The sequence below is a fragment of the Solanum dulcamara genome, chromosome 7, assembly GCF_947179165.1.
Source record: "Solanum dulcamara chromosome 7, daSolDulc1.2, whole genome shotgun sequence".
In the NCBI taxonomy this organism is placed as follows: domain Eukaryota; kingdom Viridiplantae; phylum Streptophyta; class Magnoliopsida; order Solanales; family Solanaceae; genus Solanum; species Solanum dulcamara.
In genome coordinates, this window is record NC_077243.1 from 41,264,292 (window position 1) to 41,269,705 (window position 5,414).

Here is a 5,414-nt window from a genome sequence, read left to right on the forward strand (position 1 = left end):
GGTCCTGAGCCTAATAATCTATCTATCTAAGATAGCTATCAGCTCCTCCTCATAAGTCAAATCCAGAACCAAATCTACCGCATCATAAGAAATCACATAGGACTTATTCGGTATGTAGTTACGAAGTATAGAGACATGAAACACTAGATAGACAACCGAAAACTAGGTGGTAAGGTCAACTCATAAGCCACCCCACCTACTTTCCTCAAAATATCAAATGGGCCAAAAAACCTCAGGCTAAATTTTTCCTTCTTCTCGAACCTCATCACACCCTTCATGGGAAATATTTTAAGCCACACATAATTACCCACCATCAGCTCTAAGGGACGAATCCTCCTGTTAGTATTACTCTTCTGACGACTTTGAGTTGTCAATAGTTGACCCTGAATCAAACGTATCAGCTTCATAGCATCTCTGAGTAACTCAGTATCCAATGTATCAGGTGCAATTGAATCAAACCACCCAATTGGTGACCATCATGTACGACTATACAATGCCTCAAATGGTGCTATCTGAATGCTAGAGTTATAACTATTATTATAAGCAAACTCTGCTAAGGGAAAGTGTTTGTCCCATCGAACAACAAAATCAATCACACAGGCCCTAAGCATGTCTTCCAACACCTAAATAGTCTGCTCAGACTAGCCATCGATCTAGGGATGAAATGCTGAACTCATCTTTAGTAGCATACCCAATCCGCATTGCAGTGCTCCTAGAAGTGAGAGGTGAACACAGAACCCTAATTCAACATAATAGAGATAGGCACCCCATGCAACATAACAATCTTACACAAATAGATCCTAGCTAACTGATCTACATTATAGATAGTCTTCACCGAAAGGAAATAGGATGATTTGGTCAATTGGTCCATAATCACCCATATAGAATCATACTTACCCAATGCTATGAGTAATCTAGACACAAAGTCCATAGTAATATGCTCCCACTTCCACTCAGGAATGGGCATCCTTTGCATAGAACCACCTGGTTTCTGATGCTCATACTTCACCTGCTAGCAATTTATACACTTAGCCACAAAATCAACAATGACCCTCTTCATGACACACCACTAATAGTGTTGTTTCAAGTCATGAAACATCTTTTCTACTCTCAGCTGAATCAAATACTTGGAACAATGAGCCTCCTCCAATATCATACGTACCCAATCACCAACCTTAGGCATATAAATATGACTATTTATCCTCAAAAGTCCCATTAGATTAAGAGAGGCTGATTTAGCTTCACTGCTCAATACTTTGTCTCGAATGGTCCTCAACTTGTCATCCTCAAACTGGTGTGCCCAAATCTGGTCCATAAAGGTATACCTAGCCTCCACAAAGTCCAAAATGCTAGGATGTATAGAAATATAAGTCAGACTAACTGCCTAGCCAATGACTGAACCTCTAAAGCCAAAGGCTTCTCATCCGCCTTAAGGAAGGCCAAACCACCCATACTATGTGCTTTGCGACTCAAGGCATCCGCTACCACTTTAGCTTGCTTGGATGATAAAGAATGGTAATGTCATAGTCTTTTAATAACTCCAACAACCTACACTTTCTTATGTTCAGATTTGGATAGGAAAGAGATATCTTTAAGGCTACTATGGCCAGTAAAGACCTTATAATGCACTCCATAGAGATAGTGCCTCTACAACTTTAGAACGAACACCACCGCCACCAACTCTAGGTCATGGGTAGGATAGTTCTTGTCATGTACATTCAACTGCCAAGAAGCATAAGTTATAACTCTACCCTTTTGCATAAAAAACCACCCAACCCGACTCTCGAAGCTTCATAAAAAATGATAAAGGCCACACCATTCTTTGGTAAGGCTAGAATAGGTGCTGAAGTCAATAACTCCTTGAGCTTTTGAAAGCTCTCCTTACACTCATCGGTCTACTAAAATGTTATGGTCTTTTGAGTTAGCCTAGTCAATGGGGCTGTGATAGGGAGAACTCTAAACAAATCGACAATAGTAGCCTGCTAACCTAATAAAACTCTGAATCACGATCATCAAAGTAGACTTAACCCAATCACTAACTGCTGCAACCTTGGCCGGATAGACTATAATATCATCCTTGGTCGCCACATGACCTAAGGAAACCATAGAATCAAGCCAAAACTCACACCTGGAGAACTTTACATATAACTTCTACTCTTACAATCTTTGAAACACGACCCTTATGCCAATACACATCCTCATAGTACCACCCTTATTTTTCACAAACATTATTGGTGCACCCCACGATGAAATACTATGCCAAATAAATCCTTTTTGAATAAATCTTTCAGTTGTTCCTTTAATTCATTCAACTCAGCCGGAACCATCTGATAAGGAGAAATAGAAATGGGCTTGGTGCCCGACTCCAAGTCAATCACAAAGTTAGTCTCACGGTCCAAAGGAACACCTGGCAAGTCTATACGAATTACAGTAGTGAACTTCCTCACCACTCTCGTAGTCTCCAAAGGAGATGAATCCTTAGCAATGTCACTCACATGGGAGAAATAAGACGAGCAACCATCCTGCAACATATAACAAGCACGAATATAATATATTACTCCCGTTGGATAAGAACTCGAATTACCCAACTATACTAACCAAAGCAAACCAGGATAAGCTAAGGTCACGGTCTTTACATAATAATCTGATATAGTATGATAAGAAGATAACCACTCCATACCCAATATCATATAAAAATCAAACAGGTCTAATAAAATCAAGTCTGCACAGGTCTCTCTACCCAAAAATATCACCAAACACCTCTGATACACCCAATCCTCCACTAATGACTTACCTACCGGGGTAGAAACAGTAATAGGCACAGTTAGAGGCTTACACACATAATCGCTACCTACATCAAAATATGTCGACATATAAGAATAGGTAGACCCTGAATCAAATAACACCGAAGTAGGATACTGGCAAACTAGAATAATACCTGTAATAACTGCATCGGAGGCCTTTACATTAGATCTATCTGGTATAGCATAGCATAACTGATGGTCACCTCTGGCCTATGAACTACCACAAATGCCACCTCTATATCCACCTTTGGCACTCTTGCTTCTACCTCTAATGCCTTATGTAGTACCGCGAATGGCAGGGGCGGGAGTAGAATGAATAACTGGTGTCCTGAGCTGCATGGGAGAAGGAGTACGTCTGGGGGAATCTTAGTCCTTTTGACCAAACTCAACAGATACAAATAAGCCTCCATATCCTAAACCTTATGAAGGATAACCAAAAGTGTCAATATGGCCTCCGGAGCCCAAAGAACCACCATAACATGTCTAAACCGACCAAGGCCTACCTATACTATTTGAGCCCTAGATAGCTACCTAGACTGGTCTGCCCTAAATACCATGGCTACCTGAACCTGAATACTCCCTACCTCTGGAGGATTGACCACCAATCTAACCCTGCCGATTGAACCTATTGGCCCCACCCTATCTAGCATGCCAAATGATCTAAATCATCTTAGAGTAATCAATAATACTCTAAAAGGGACCACCAGATAACACAAGAGAGGTTGTAGCCTCCCAAAGATAACTGGTGAATCCCTTCACCGACTTGAGGATTCGCTCAAACTTAGTAGGTATACTCCACATAGCATAATAAAAAAATCAGGAAAATGATTCTCGTACACTTAAACTAATAGGGAGCCCTGCTTTAATCGGTCTAACTTATCTCTACACTAATTATGAAGACTAGATGGCATAAACCTCTCTAGGACACACTTCATGTACCTCCAAAATACCCAAATTGAACAAGCTGTCCTAACACTCGATGAAAAAGTCAAAAGCCTCCTCACTAGTTATACCATCAAACTTGGGAGGCAAAGATCTAATGAATCTCTTAAAACTCTTTTGTTCTGATAGAGATATATCAACACTAGTAGAAAAATAGGTGAAGCCACAGATCTTAGAGGAATAAAAAGGAGGGCTAAATGGATACCCAAAATCTGAAATCCAAACATTCAAGGTCTAATCGATCACTTCTCCACTTCTTCAGCCCAATGCTCCACATTCTCATACTTTTAAATAGGCTCGAGTTGGGCCTCTCTAAATTTTCCTCAAGCAGGATCCAACCTCTCAAGAACGACCATTACCTTTAACGCGAAAAGAGTAGAATAGAAGTTTACAACACTTGATATAAATAACTCGCACGAAAGAAATCAATGGAAGTGATTTCTCCTACTAGGTATCTTGTAGACTCTCAAAGATAAGTACGGATGTATATGTACTGATTCATAAGACTCTACTAGACACCCTGCTCTTTAAATTATGAGATCGGTGAACCTAGCGCTTTAATACCAATTTATCACGATTTAAAATCGAGGTCATGATGACACACATCCCAAACCCCATCCCGATGTGCAAGACTTAAAGTAAAATCATACGAGACTCCCAAAGGAGAAGTCATGCCACAAAATAAACAAAATCTGGACACAAATGAAATAACCAAAATCTAGTGTCCTAAGTGTAAAGAGCATCTAGTACAATGATCGAGTTTGATATATATCATAAGTCTTCGAATAGTAGTAAAGAATGTAAATAAAAGCTAGAAATAATGGCGATATGAATCCCAAAACATCACCACTAATCTTAATGATAAAATATCTGTGAGAGAAGAAGATCAATCGTCATACGGGATACCCTGACTAGGATCTGCATTAGAAAGGGACACAAAAATAGGGGTGAGTACAATCCATATGTACTTAGCAGGTTTGACCGACTGAGTATAAGGAATTAATCAAAACCTATAAAATAAACTGAGTAATGCTTCCACCTGTACGCAGAAAAGTCTCACCCAGCTACGCTGCCACCAATTTATGTAGAACGGTGTGAATAAAGTAAACATATAATTATAGTTGAATATCATAATTAAACAGATAGATAAATTATCATAGGTATCAATTCAATATAATGCACTATGATGATGCAAAGATATGATGGTATGGTAGGATCAAGGCTGTCACACAACCTGTCATATACACTTGTTAAGCTGCGCTACTAAGCAGGACTCATGAGGGTCTCATAGACTATATACTGCATCACAATCTCAAATGTATCAACAACCTCACCATCCAGCTTATGTCAAATGACTTATGATACTAATATCTCTTTCACTCACCACCTACTTGTGGTCAAGGAATCACAATGTATCAACTACCCTGCCATAAAACTGCCTCGGTTAAGGACTCAAGATACAAAAGTTTAAAGCTTTCATATTTCTTTCTCAAAAGAATTTCCACAGATCTCAACTTCCCATTGATCGATGATAATATGAATAAGGATGAATGCATTCACATCATATAATGCATGGAGATAATTTAAAACTGAACATGTAAAACAAGGTTCAAAGTTCTATAAATTTAACCTAAGCATGATATTCACCCTTAATAGATAGTAATAAGA